The sequence below is a fragment of the Pseudophryne corroboree genome, chromosome 11 (assembly GCF_028390025.1).
Source record: "Pseudophryne corroboree isolate aPseCor3 chromosome 11, aPseCor3.hap2, whole genome shotgun sequence".
In the NCBI taxonomy this organism is placed as follows: Eukaryota; Metazoa; Chordata; class Amphibia; order Anura; family Myobatrachidae; genus Pseudophryne; species Pseudophryne corroboree.
The window spans coordinates 49,247,374-49,262,029 of record NC_086454.1 but is presented as its reverse complement, the minus strand read 5'-3'; the positions used below and the strand labels follow the sequence as shown (position 1 = coordinate 49,262,029).

Below are 14,656 nucleotides of genomic sequence, written 5' to 3'. Positions count from 1 at the left end.
AACGTCTACGGGTTATGTATTCCACCCTCACAGATACCACGTGAGTCAGCCATCTTGGGCATGCTGCGTAGGATAACCCTGGGTGGAATAGTCTACCCCTAGAAGAGATTACACAAAATGGGGTGATTTCAGCATCCTAACGCTCAGAGTACGGACCCAACAAAACCGTCAGGTCCACTTATTTTTCATCCCATACACAAGCGTACCAGATGAGGCAGCCATGTTGGGCGCACTACGAAGGTTACACTGTGGTAGGTGAGTCATACAAGGGCCCAATGCATATTTGGGAAAACTGACGTGTGTAGTAATATGCTATACCCTGCATGGAAAGATCCGCATGAAGTACATCCTGCCTGCGGAGGAATGATCCGGGGCAACCATCTGGGGTGCACTGCGTAGGTTGATCTGGCAGGGTGTGCGATCAGTGGAGGTACACATTACAGGAGTAGCACACAGTGGGGTGGAAGTACGCTGTAAGAAAAAGAAAAAAAATTAGCAGGATCCAACGGATGGAGGGAAACTGTAATAATTATTTTGATACAATTATAAATGTCCTGGTCTTATGGGAACAGTGCGGGTGGGTGTGAGAATGTGGAGAGCCCACTAATGTCCAGTGGAAATAACCCTGCTGGGCCTGGTCCTGACCCCCCTCAGTCGCCTGCTCAGCTTGAGGTGTAGGCCTGGGGGCACTCATGATGTTCTTAGACGGAAGGGTAGTAGGCATGGTCCTGGTGTTTTCCTGGCAGAGGTGAGGAAAGGCCACATAATGATCCTGAGCTGCAGTGTTTGTGTGGAACTAGTTTAATTAGAGATTCTAGAGTAGTCCAAATCCAGTTCAAACTTTGGTTCTAACTGCATCCTTAAAATACATCCTTAACAAATGCATACTTCACAAATGCATGCAAACCAGGTCCCAACTGCAGGCCTTGATGATATTGCTCTTTAATACTATCTTAAAGGAAAGAATAATAATCACATAGAAGTGACAGTGACCTCCAGCTACTGGCCAGCTGTGCAGGACCTATGTCTTTAACAATGAGTTGTCATTTTCAACACCACCGACTTATTTACCCACAGCAAGTTGAGCTGTGCAGATCTCAGATCGTTCGCAGATCACTTAACCCCTCTGTGATAATCTCTTTCTCATTAGGTGGCCAGTGACTGAGCCAGCTGCAGTTTCAATGTGCAGGTGCTGTGCAGCATAGCAATTAAGACAAATCTGAGATTTTATTTAGCATAAAAGCTGTAGCAACTGACACTATCTCTCCTCCAAGCTTTGCACAGATAATTATTGTTTGGATTAAGGATACTGTAACTGGTCAGTGGAGTTTACCTTAATCCAAATTAATTTGTTCTGTGGGGATTTCTCATTCTTTCCTTAAGGTGAAAATGTCCTTTTCCTCCCCCTTTTTTCTCTATGTACTGTATATTGGCCCTCATTCCGAGTTGTTCGCTCGCAAGCTGCTTTTAGCAGCTTTGCACGCGCTAAGCCGCCGCCTACTGGGAGTGAATCTTAGCTTATCAAAATTGCGAACGAAAGATTAGCAAAATTGCGAATAGACACTTCTTAGCAGTTTCTGAGTAGCTCCAGACTTACTCGGCATCTGCGATCAGTTCAGTGCTTGTTGTTCCTGGTTTGACGTCACAAACACTCCCAGCGTTCGCCCAGACACTCCCCCGTTTCTCCAGCCACTCCCGCGTTTTTCCCAGAAACGGTAGCGTTTTTTCACACACTCCCATAAAACGGCCAGTTTCCGCCCAGAAACACCCACTTCCTGTCAATCACATTACGATCACCAGAACGAAGAAAAAACCTTGTAATGCCGTGAGTAAATTACCTAACTGCATAGCAAATTTACTTGGCGCAGTCGCACTGCAGACATTGCGCATGCGCATTAGCGACTAATCGCTCCGTTGCGAGAAAAAAATAACGAGCGAACAACTCGGAATGAGGGCCATTGAATGAATGAACGGGATGGGATTGAAATGCCGACGGTCAGAATACCGACTGCGGTATCCCGATGTTCAGAATCCCGACAGGGGAAGGTAAGTATACTAGGGCAGTCACCTATTCTTTGGTCTGTGGGGTACAAACCGAATAAAACTGTAGTACGGGACTAATGTGCAAAATAATGGCAATAACAAAATAAAAAATGCCTTACATTCATAAAAACCGACTGTTATTAAAAATGTCCCTCCACGTGTCCTTTCAACAGTTACTTACCTCTTATTGATGTTGCACTGTGGAAAGTGCCGCCTCTTTCTCACTAATCCCCACATCTATACATGCCAAGTCACAGGGGGCTTTATTCAGAGTCCACTCTTCAACGTAATCACAATTTGGGAGTTTTTAAAAAGTTGCATCTCTGTGACCTGTTCACAGGGGGTAATTCCAAGTTAATCGCAGCAGGATTTTTGATAGCAACTGGGCAAAACCATGTGCACTGCAGGGGAGGCAGATATAACATTTGCAGAGAGAGTTAGATTTGGGTGGGTTATTTTGTTTCTGTGCAGGGTAAATACTGGCTGCTTTATTTTTACACTGCAATTTAGATTTCAGTTTGAATACACCCCACCCAAATCTAACTCCCTCTGCACATGTTATATCTGCCCCTCCTGCAGTGCACATGGTTTTGCCCAACTGCTAACAAAGTTGCTGCTGCGATCAACTCAGAATTAGGCTCACAGTCTGTAGCTTCTGCCAAACTTGAGATGTAACTCCATCCCCTTTTCATACATGGCTAAGATGAGACTGGATTGTGTCTGGATGCGTCAGTGGCAAATGCAGGATTTGTGGCGGGGGAGGGGGGGGGGGGGGGTTTCCCAAATGCAATCCACAATCTCCCACTCTGCGGAACACTGGAGCAAGTGTGGGAGTCTGGGTTAGCGGCAGAAGAACCTAATAACGACCCTGGACATTAAAGTAAACATTGGTCTTTTTTCTTTATACACTGGATACTGCATGGAATACAGTATTAATATTTAAGACTATAGATGGTCTATAGTATAGGCTACGTCAAACATATTTAAATAATATAAAAAAAAAAAAAAGATAAGTGGTCAGAAAAAGGTTAAACATAGTAACTAAATTAATACACAAATATAATAGAACCAGTACTGCACTTTCTAAGCACACATTCTCCCACTTCATGGTAAGGCTCCTGTCTCTTCTTCCTGAAAACTGCTCTCTGGTCCAGTTTAGTTCACTGATTGAGGAATCAGAGCCGCACACACAGCAAACTTGGCAGAAGAAGCTGTTGCCACTGGGTATGTGCAGCAGCTCTGCTCTGTCCCTTAAGATGCATGATGCAACGGTAGCTTGAGTAATCGTATTATGGCCCTCATTCCGAGTTGTTCGCTCGCAAGGCGATTTTAGCAGTATTGCACACGCTAAGCCGCCGCCTACTGGGAGTGAATCTTAGCTTCTTAAAATTGCGAACGAAAGATTCGCAATACTGCGATTACACATCTCGTAGCAGTTTCAGAGTAGCTTCAGACTTACTCGGCATCTGCGATCAGTTCAGTGCTTATCGTTCCTGGTTTGACGTCACAAACACACCCAGCGTTCGCCCAGACACACCTCCGTTTCTCCAGCCACTCCCGCGTTTTTCCGGAAACAGTAGCGTTTTTTCCCACACGCCCATAAAACGGCCTGTTTCCGCCCAGTAACACCCATTTCCTGTCAATCACACTACGATCGCCTGAGCGAAGAAAAAGCCGTGAGTAAAAATCCAAACTTCATAGCAAATTTACTTGGCGCAGTCGTAGTGCGGACATTGCGCATGCGCACTAAGCGGAAAAACGCTGCGATGCGAAGAAATTTTGCGAGCGAGCGACTCGGAATGACCTCCCATATACCATTGCTATTGTCTTAATTTGAGCCAATTGCCAAGAGGAGTGGAGGTTTCCGGGCAACCAGAAACCCCCACAGCATTTGCCTATGGGCGTGGCTTAATAGACATTACAGAAAATGTTAAAAATTACAGCAAACAATAGAAACATTGAAATTATCTGGACTGTGTAATTAATATGTATCCAAGTGGCTTTTCAGCATCTGAATTGCTTCACAAAACATATGTATATATGGGTGTGTTTTCACAGTTGCAACCAATCAGACGAAGTCACCATTAGTAGCTTTCCAGTAGTCACTATTTACTTTTACACTTACAACAGGGTGTGAGCTGATACAGCTAAGACCCAGGGCCGAAACTAGGTGTGTGCAGAGTGTGCTCCACACATAGCGCTGCAGGGTAGGGGGTGCTAGCAGCACTTGTCAATCATGAATTATATAATTACTTTCACCTGCAGCCTCCACCCCCCTTTTTGAAGCCCAGCGTTTCATGACCACCCCTGTCTCCTACCCCCACCCCTTTTGTCGCTAATACCTATACAGCATTCATGGACTTGCCTTGAGAGCTCTTTGTTATTCAGTTGCACTGCGGTTGTATGTTTTCCACTTCTTGAGTTCTTCCTAACAGGGAACCCATTGAGACAAGGCAGCCTGACAAATTCTTCAAATTCAAAATTTCCTTTAATAGCGCAGTAAGAGAGTTCTTGCTTTTTTATTATATATATATATATATATATATATATACACACACACACTGCAAGAAAATTGATTTTACACAAATTCTCTTTATACCACGTTCGTGCACTCATCCGAAGAGCTCGCCACCATTCAGCCACAATACCCCTCATTACATAACACATTTCAATATACCTCCACACAGCAGGACTCAAACCCGCATCCTGCATCCCAGCCAAACACCACACCCACTGAGCCACTTCATCCTGCTTTAGCACTACTCCTCGTACAGTACCTTATTTCATCCGGATATATATGCAACATCTGTAATAGGTGTGACAATTGGTAGGGTGTTGATAGAACCCGAGGCGCCAGTCTCACTACAGTTGTATATATATAGATATATATATATATATATATATACTAGGTGATTCACCGTGCCCTACGGGCGCTCTTCACACCGTCGTTAGGGGCTACGCCCCGTTAACCCCTGCACACCTTTGGACATACGCAGGCTGGTAGATAACAGAATCAGAAACACAGGGCAGTATAGAGGGCATACAGAAATGGTGTCCGGTTGAGAAAAGATAGAGAGGCGTAGGGGGGGGAGAAAGGGAATGTACAGAAACGCGGTGCGATGAGTAAATGATAGGGAGAGGCAGGGTGGTAGGGAGAGGATAAAGAGAGGGAAGGTGTTAGACAGAAAATACTGTTGCAAGAGTCTACGACCCGTTAACCCCTGCACGGTCTTCAGCTGTGCTATAATTGTTATTATATGGAGTATTACCTGCAAAAAAGTTTATGCTATTGGGTAAATATTGCAAGGGGGAAGGGCGTGTGATTGTCAAGGGGGCGTAGCCCTTTGTGAGGGCATAAAGAGTGGCCGCAGGGCACAATGAATAACATAGTGTAGTATATACTGCTAGTGTATGCAGCGCAGCTTATACACACAGTGGCCACAGGTATCAGAGCCGCATATACACACAATGAACACAGGTAGCTGAGCTGCTTATACACACAGTGGCCACAGGTAACGGAGCCACGTATCCACACAGTGGCCAGAGGTAGCAGGGCAGCTTATACACACAATACCCACAGGTAGCAGAGCCGCTTATACACACAATACCCACAGGTAGCAGAGCCGCTTATACACACAGTGCCCACAGGTAGCAGCGCAGCTTATACACACAGTGGCCACAGGTATCAGAGCCACGTATCCACACACTGGCCAGAGGTAGCAGGGCATCTTATACAGACAATACCCACAGATAGCAGAGCCGCTTATACACACAGCGGCCACAGGTAGCAGAGCCGCTGATACACACAGTGCCCACAGGTAGCAGAGACGTTGATACACACAGTGCCCACAGGTAGCAGAGACGTTGATACACAACGTGCCCACAGGTAGCAAAGCAGTTTATACACACAATGACCACAGGTAGCAGTGTTGCTTATACACACAATGGACCCCGGTAGCAGTGCCACTTCTACACACAATTCCCATAGGTAACAGAGGCACTTATACACACAGTGGCCACAGGTAGCTGAGCAGCTTATACACACAATGGCCAGAGGTAGCAGCACCACTTATACACACAATGACCACTTTTAGCAGCACCGCTTATACACACAATGGCCACTGGTAGCAGTGTCACTTATACACACAATGGCCACAGGTAGCAGCACCACTTATACACACAATGGCCACAGGTAGCAGTGACGCTTATACGCACAATAGCCACAGGTAGCAGTGTCACTTATACACACAATGGCCACTGGTACCAGAGCCGCGTATACACACAGTGGCCACAGGGAGCTGTGCCACTTATACACAATGGCCACAGGTAGCAGTGTCGCTTAGACACATAATGGCCACAGTATTACTTTTTTTTAATTAATCCAATGTCCCATTGCTAGCAACTATACTCACAGAAGTTCAGTGTGTATGGGGGGGGGGGGGTTTGGAAAGAGGGTGGGTTGAGTGAGGTGGAGGTGCCTATCCATGCCGCTGATCACCCCGATTCAGGGAATCACTTGTAGCGGCTGTGGAGGGTCAGAGGTGCTACGTGTGGTGGAGGGGTGGGTGCGGGAGGGGCTCCAGAGGTGTTGCGGGTGGTGGAGGGGTGGGTGCAGTGACACGGATGGAGGAAAGGGTGCAGAGGTGCTGTGGGTGGGGGAGGGGTAGGTGTGGAGGTGGTGCGGATGGGGGGGGGGTCTAGAGGTGCTGCGGGTGGGGGAGGTGCGGTGCGGAAGGGGAGTGTAGATGCTATTGGTGAGGGAGGGGTGGGTGCGGGGGGCTGTGGATGAAGGAGGGGTCTGGAGGTGGTGTGCATCGGGGAGGGACGATGTAGTGGGGGGGTGTTTGGGGAGGTGGGGTTGCAGGGGAGGTGAGGTTGGGTGATAGGTTCTAGAAGTGCTGCGGGTGGAGGAGTGGCTGCAGGGGAGCCGTGGATGGGGACCGGAGGTGCTGTGGGAGGTGGTCCAGAGGTGCTGCGGGTGGGAGAAGTGTGGTAGGTCCACGAATGGGGGAAGGTGTCTATAGATGATGTGGGTGGGAGAGGGGGCCGGAGGTGCTGTGGTTGGGGGAGTGGCAGCTGCGGGGGTGTGGTGGGGGTCCGGATGCGCTGTGGGCAGGGGAGGGGGCGGGGGGTGCTGCGGGTGTGAGTGCTACAATTGGGGGAGGAACCGGGAGTGCCGCGGGTGGGAGGGGGATGTGGTGGATTCTGTGGGTGGGAGGGGGGCATGTGCAGCGGTTGGGGGGCAGATGTGGTGGATGCTGTTGGTGCAGCGGGTGGAGTGGAGGATGCGGGGGTGTAGCGGGGGGTAGAGGTGGGTATGGGGGTGCCGCGGGTAGAGGAGGGGTGGTGGGGGAGGGGCGTGTGCCGCGGGTGGGGGCGGATGCTGTGTGTGCCGCAGGTGGAGGAGGTGCGGGGGGGGAGAGGTGGGTATGGGGGTGGGATGGGGGAGGGGAGGGTGCGGGGGTGTAGCGGGGGGGGAGGTGCGGGGGTACTGCGGGTGGGGGAGGGGCGGGGGGGGTTTGCGGGTTGTGGGTGATACGGGTGGGGGAGGGAGTGCTGCGGATGGGGGAGGGGCATGTGCAGGGGACGGATGTGGTGGGTGCCGTTGGTGGAGGAGGGGCGGGGGGTGCTGCGGGTGGGGGCGGGAGTGCCATGGGTGTGGGAGGGGTGGGGGGTGCTGCGGGTGTGGGTGCTACGGGTGGGGTAGGGGGTGCGAGGCGGATGTGGTGGATGCTGCGGGTGGGGGGCGGATGGGGTGGATACTGTGGGTGCCGCGGGTGGGGGAGGGGCGGGCGGGTTTTATGGTGCGGGGGTGTAGCAGGGGGGAGTGGTGGGTATGGGGGTGGGGTGGGAGTGCATGGGGTGGGGGAGGGGCAGGAGGTGCCGCGGGTTGTGGGTGCTACTGGTGGGGGAGGGGCGTGTGCTGTGGGTGGGGGATGGATGTGTTAGGTGCCACGGGTGGGGTGGAGGGTGCGGGGGTGTAGCGGGGGGGAGAGGTGGGTATGGGGGTGGGGTAGGGGAGGTGCGGGGGTGCTGCGGGTGGGGGAGAGGGCAGGAGTGGTGGATGCTGTGGGGGGTGGATGTGGTGGATGCTGTGGGTGCCGCGGGTGTGGTGGAGGGTGCGGGGGAGAGGTGGGTATGGGGGTGGGGGAGGTGCGGCTGCGGGGGTGTGGTGGGGTCTGGATGCGCTGAGGACAGGGGAGGGGGTGCTGCGGGTGTGGGTGCTATGGGTCAGGGAGGGGGCGGGAGTACCGCGGGTGGGAGGCGAATGTGGTGGATGCTGTGGGTGCCGAGGGTGGGGGAGGAGTGGAGGAAGCTGTGGTGTAGGGGGGAGAGGTGGGTATGGGGCTGCCGCGGGTGGTGGAGGGGTGGTGGGTGCAACGGGGGGGAGGGGCATGTGCCGCGTGTGGGGGGGATGTGGAGGATGCTGTGGGTGCCGCGGGTGGGGGAGGGGCAGGTGGGGTGGAGGGTGCGGGGGTGTAGCGGGGAGGAGAGGTGGGTATGGGGGTGGGGTGGCGGGGGTGCTGCGGGTGGGGGAGGGAGTGCAACGAGCGGGGGAGGGTCGTGTGCCGCGAGTGGGGGGGCAGATGTGGTGGATGCTGGGGGTGGGGTGGGGGAGGTGCGGGGGTGTAGAGGGGGGAGAGGTGGACACGGGGGTGGGGGAGGGGCGGGGGTGCCACGGGTGGGAGAGGAGGGGTGCGGCGCGGTTTGTGAGTGCTACGGGTGGGGGAGGGGGCGGGAGTGGTGTGGGTGGGGGAGGGGCGTGTACCATGGGTGGGGGACAGATGTGGTGGGTGCTGCGTGTGGGGGAGGGTGGGGGGTGCTGCGGATGGGGGAGGGTGCGGGAGTGCAGCGGGTGGTGCTGCAGGTGTGGGTGCTACGGGTGGGGAAGGGGGCGGGAGTGCCGTGGGTGGGTGGAGGGGCGTGTGCCGCGGGTGGGTGGAGGGGCGTCTGCTGCTGGGGGGGAGGGGCGGGAGTGCCGCGGATGGGGGAGGGGTGGTGGTTGCTGCAGATGTGGGTGCTATGGGTGGGGGAGGGGGTGGGAGTGCCGCGGGTGGGGGAGGGGCGGGAGTGCCGCGGGTGGGGGAGGGGCGGTGCTGCAGATGTGGTTGCTATGGGTGGGGCGGGAGTGCCGCGGGTGGGGGAGGGGCGGTAGTGTTGCGGGTGGGGGAGGGGCGGGGGGTGCTGCAGATGTGGGTGCTATGGGTGGGGGAGGGGGCAGGAGGGCCGCGGGTGGGGGAGGGGCGAGAGTGCCGCGGGTGGGGGAGGGGTGCTGGGTGCTGCAGATGTGGCTGCTATGGGTGGGGGAGGGGCGGGAGTGCCGCGGGTGGGGAAGGGGCGGGGGGTGCTGCAGATGTGGCAGCCATGGGTGGGGGAGGGGCGGGAGTGCCGCGGGTGGGGGAGGGGCAGGGGTGCTGCAGATGTGGGTGCCATGGGTGGGGGAGTGAGTGCCGCAGGTGGGGGGTTCTGCAGGTGTGGGTGCGGGACGTGTGCCGCTGGTGGGTGGTGGATGTTGTGAAGGCTGTGGGTGCCGCGGGTGGGATGGGGGCGGCAGTCAGTGGTCGTCCACGGCATTCTCCTCCGGACTGTGCGGCAGCTGAGCAGTCACCGGCTGCAGTGTCACCAGGGTGCAGGGAGTGTACGGGGAGGGGGAGATAGGGTAGTGGGTGGAGATGGGGGGGGACTGGGCGGGGATGGGCGGACCGAGGGAGGGGATTGTTCCTGGCCTGCATCCAGCCACCCAGATCTGTGACTGGGACTCCGCCCAGCGTTAGAAATGCAGGCACAGAGTCACAAGGCTAATATATAGGAGATTATCTTTTTGCGCTATTTAAACTAAGAGTGGTGGGGTAAGAATTCGACAGGCTGCCTTATTTCACTAAGTCTCCTGTTAGAAGGATCCAGGACAACAGATATATACACAAATTTATAAAAAAATTATAAAAAACCATCAGTGTCCGTAATGGTGTAAAAGTTCTTTGATCATTTTCACCCCCTACCAACATCCAGTGGGGGTCCAAATAATAGCAAGTGTACAGATATTTATTTCACAAACTCCTTCTAAAACTGTAGATTGGAGGTCACATCAGAAAAAGACAGATATACCAACGCGTTTAGTCTCATACAGAGACTTCATCAGGGGTATATCTCACTTAGGTGGTTGTGTCTCCCTGCCTGCCCGGCACCACTGCGCATGTGCGGGACCTCGCTACTCATGCGAGATCTCACGTGCAGCCCGTAGCTGGCACCCGCAACAGCCAGGATCTGTGCTGTCCCTGCTATGGAGATAGGGCAATGCCACCTGCAGCTGTCCAAATTGATCGCTGCAGGTGTCGGAACGGTCAGTCATACATTCCCTGGATAACGGCGTTAGATAGCAGTGCTGATATAGACAGGGGCGCACTGAGCCCGAGCCACCAGTGTCATACATGGGGAAGAAGCGGTATTAGTACGCATAACGTGCGCTGATAACCACTTCTCCCCCATAACGAAGTATCATACATTTACCCCTACATTTTTTTATGTATTTTAGATTTTCTAAATGTGTAATTTATATTGTTGACATTCTATGTACATGTCCATTTATTGTTAGTTAAAGGGTATTCAACGTGGTGCAGTGAAATGATGGTATTTCACTTTATGTAGTAGTGATAGTAACCTACAGCCTGTATGTGGCTTTACCACTGCATGGAACCACAACACACATGTACAACATAGGGGGTCATTCTGAGTTAATCGTAGCTGTGCTAAATTTAGCACAGCTACGATCAGGCACTCAGACATGTGGGGGGACGCCCAGCACAGGGCTAGCCCGCTCCGCAGAAGTGTAAATGCCTTTGCACTTCAAGAGTAGCTCCCAGCCAGCGCAACTTTAGCGTGCTGGCCGGGAGCTACTCTTCGCTCCCCAGCCTGCAGTGGCTGCGTGTGACGTCACGCAGCCGTTGCGGCCGCCCCCCATTTGGTCCGGCCACGCCTGTGTTGGCCGGACCAAACCCACGAAACGGCGGCCAAACGCCACCGTTCCGCCCCCTCCCGCCCAGTGATCGCCTCCGCCTGTCAATCAGGCATAGGCGATCGTATCCCTGCTACGGCCTTCGGCCATCTGGCATGCGAGATGCGAGCAAACGGGTCAGAATGACCCCCATACTGCTCATTCTGTGTGCAGATATAACAACATTGCACTAGTTACATTATAGCATGACTCTAATTTTTTTCTTTTTTTCTTTTACAGATTCCTGTTGCCAGTAAGAAAAAAATATGCACAGGCGACATATATAGTATCACTGAGAGGTGTAAAGTTCTCCTGACCATGACATAAGATACAGTTATAAACAGATTGTTTTGTGTTAGGAGATTGAATTTCATGAAACATATATCCACATACACAGCCTTCTTCAAATACCCACAGGTCAATGCATAAAGTTTCCTATACAGCGCAATGTTTGAATATTAAAATGTTGTAATATTAGGCTAATTACAGCTGCCGATTCCTATAAATACTTCTAGCAAAATCCTCTGCAGAACGCTAGCTCCTATTTTTAGCCTGCATGCTTGTCGTCATGAAAAATGGGTAAATTGGAGATGTTGTTTCCAAACTGAACATTTCCCTTCCTTTGGTTTCAATTAACAGTTTAGTGTTTGCAGCCTTTGGGTATTGTAAGGAATCATCGGTGGTGGTTGGAAAGTGTGTTTTTTATTGCTAGGATGTGTGGCCTCTTGTCATCTTCTGTTAGTGCTATAGCCTGTGACGTACCACAGTAATAGCACAGCTTTATACAACATGCCTTAGACTTTTCAGTACACAAATTATTAAAGTCCTATGAAAAATGATTGAACATGTTATTCTCTTTTCTACTATGGATTGCAGTAAACACATTCCAAAGTGAATGTGTTTTGTATTGATCAGTGGGCCTAATTCTGAGTTGATCGCAGCAACAATTTTGTTAGCAGTTGGGCAAAACCATGTGCACTGCAGGGGGGCAGATATAATATGTGCAGAGAGAGTTAGATTTGGGTGGGGTGTATTCAAACTGAAATCTAAATTGCAGTGTAAAAATAAAGCAGCCAGTATTTACACTGCACAGAAACAAAATAACCCACCCAAATCTAACTCTCTCTGCAAATGTTATATCTGCCCCCCCCTGCAGTGCACATGGTTTTGCCCAATTGCTAACAAACTTGCTGCTGCAATCAACTCAGAATGAGGGCCAGTATTGGGTACTAGTAGTGTGTATGACTTAAACAACTTCTAGGGCCACTTTGGGCATGACCATAGTTCAATTCTGTTCTACTAGGTACCAGAGCCGTAACTAGCTGTGTGCCGATGGTGCCTTGCCCACAGCGGGTGTGATGCACCATCGCGCATCACACCCGCTAGCTCCGAGCCCACACAGCTGAAGGCGGCGCCGCCTGCGTCCTGCTGAAGTCACCTCCGCCCGCCCGTGTCCCTTTGAAGCCGCCGCCGCCCGCCCACCTGCCTAGACACAACCGTGTCCCGCCGTCTGCCGTAATGTGTAAAATGGGGACGCTGTCTGCCGTAATGTATAAAAAGGGGGACGATGTCTGCCGTAATGTGTAAAAAGGGGGACGCTGTCTGCCGTAATGTGTAAAAAGGGGGACGCTGTCTGCCGCAATGTGTAAAAAGGGGGACGATGTCTGCCGTAATGTGTAAAAAGGTGGACGCTGTCTGCCGTAATGTGTAAAAAGGGGACGCTGTCTGCCGTAATGTGTAAAAAGGGGGACGATGTCTGCCGTAATGTGTAAAAAGGGGGACGATGTCTGCCGTAATGTGTAAAAAGGGGACGCTGTCTGCCATAATGTGTAAAAAGGGGAACGATGTCTGCCGTAATGTGTTAAAAGGGCACACTGTCTACCGTAATGTGTAAAAAGGGGGACGCTGTCTGCCGTAATGTGTAAAAAGGGGGACGATGTCTGCCGTAATGTGTAAAAAGGGGGACGATGTCTGCCGTAATGTGTAAAAAGGGGACGCTGTCTGCCGTAATGTGTAAAAAGGGGGACGATGTCTGCCGTAATGTGTAAAAAGGGGGACGCTGTCTGCCGTAATGTGTAAAAATGGGGACGCTGTTTGCCGTAATGTGTAAAAAGGGGGACGATGTCTGCCGTAATGTGTAGAAAGGGGGACAATGTCTGCCGTAATGTGTAAAAAGGGGACGCTGTCTGCCGTAATGTGTAAAAAGGGGTACGATGTCTGCCGTAATGTGTAAAAAGGACACACTGTCTACCGTAATGTGTAAAAAGGGGGACTGTCTGCTGTAATGTGTAAAAGGGTCTCTACTTGGGGTAGTGGCGCTACTGTGCAGCGTAATTTGCATAATGGAGACTACTGTGCACCGTAATATGAATTGGTATTATTTTGTGGCCACGCCCCTTCCCCATGAAGCCACGCCCCTATGTATTTTTTGCGCACCTACGGCGCGCACTGCTCCTATCTTGCATGGGGGGGCGCCAATGCCGTTTCTTGCACACAGCGCTAAAATGCCTAGTTACGGCACTGCTAGGTACACACAAAATACACTACACCCCTCGAACATGACCTGACCACTGGGTGTAATCATAATACAATCAGGGTTCTAGACCTAACACAGCCCAGTGTGAAAATTTCCTTTGGCACCCCCTCCATTTGATCCAAAAAATGTGTCTATCTTAGTTTACGCATAACGATATGGTGCAAGGCGTGCCGCGGGTCACTCGTACCTGTCTATTGACTTTTGCTCTTTTTTTTAACCCAGATTGCATACTTTTTCCTGCATTTTGCTTCTTAATTCAATATTAGTGTACTAAGTACGTGGGATTAGTATTTGTACTGACCCCTCTACACCCTACACTACATCTCTGACCCCTCTACACCCTACACTGCATCTCTGACCCCTCTATACCCTACACTGCATCTCTGACCCCTCTACACCCTAAATATCCAGTCTCCGAGTGCCGCCTCTTTTTTTCTTTGTTTATATATAAAGCTATATTTCTCTGACGTCCTAGTGGATGCTGGGGACTCCGTAAGGACCATGGGGAATAGACGGCTCCGCAGGAGACTGGGCACATCTAAAGAAAGATTTAGGACTATCTGGTGTGCACTGGCTCCTCCCCCTATGACCCTCCTCCAAGCCTCAGTTAGATTTCTGTGCCCGGCTGAGCTGGATGCACACTAGGGGCTCTCCTGAGCTCCTAGGAAGAAAGTGTTTGTTAGGTTTTTTATTTTCAGTGAGACCTGCTGGCAACAGGCTCACTGCATCGAGGGACTAAGGGGAGAAGAAGCGAACCTACCTAAGTGGTGGTAGCTTGGGCTTCTTAGGCTACTGGACACCATTAGCTCCAGAGGGATCGAACACAGGACCCGACCTCGTCGTCCGTTCCCGGAGCCGCGCCGCCGTCCCCCTTACAGAGCCAGAAGCAAGAAGGTGGTCCGGAAAATCGGCGGCTGAAGACTTCGGTCTTCTCCAAGGTAGCGCACAGCACTGCAGCTGTGCGCCATTGCTCCTCATGCACACTTCACACTCCGGTCACTGATGGGTGCAGGGCGCTGGGGGGGGAGGCGCCCTGAGCAGCAATACTGACACCTTGGCTGGCAAACTGGCACCATATATAGCCC

General features: G+C 52.1%; 1 long non-coding RNA gene across 5 annotated transcripts in view; it reads left to right on the top strand.

Annotated features, from left to right (window-relative positions):
* Nucleotides 1-11,859, top strand: part of LOC134968615 (uncharacterized) — a 305,385-nt gene extending 293,526 nt beyond the window's left edge. For all 5 annotated transcript variants that reach the window (XR_010189339.1, XR_010189341.1, XR_010189340.1 and 2 more), the window contains one exon: nucleotides 11,276-11,859. This is a non-coding gene — a long non-coding RNA (uncharacterized LOC134968615). The remainder of the gene's footprint in view (nucleotides 1-11,275) is intronic.
* The last annotated feature ends 2,797 nt before the right edge of the window (nucleotides 11,860-14,656 follow it).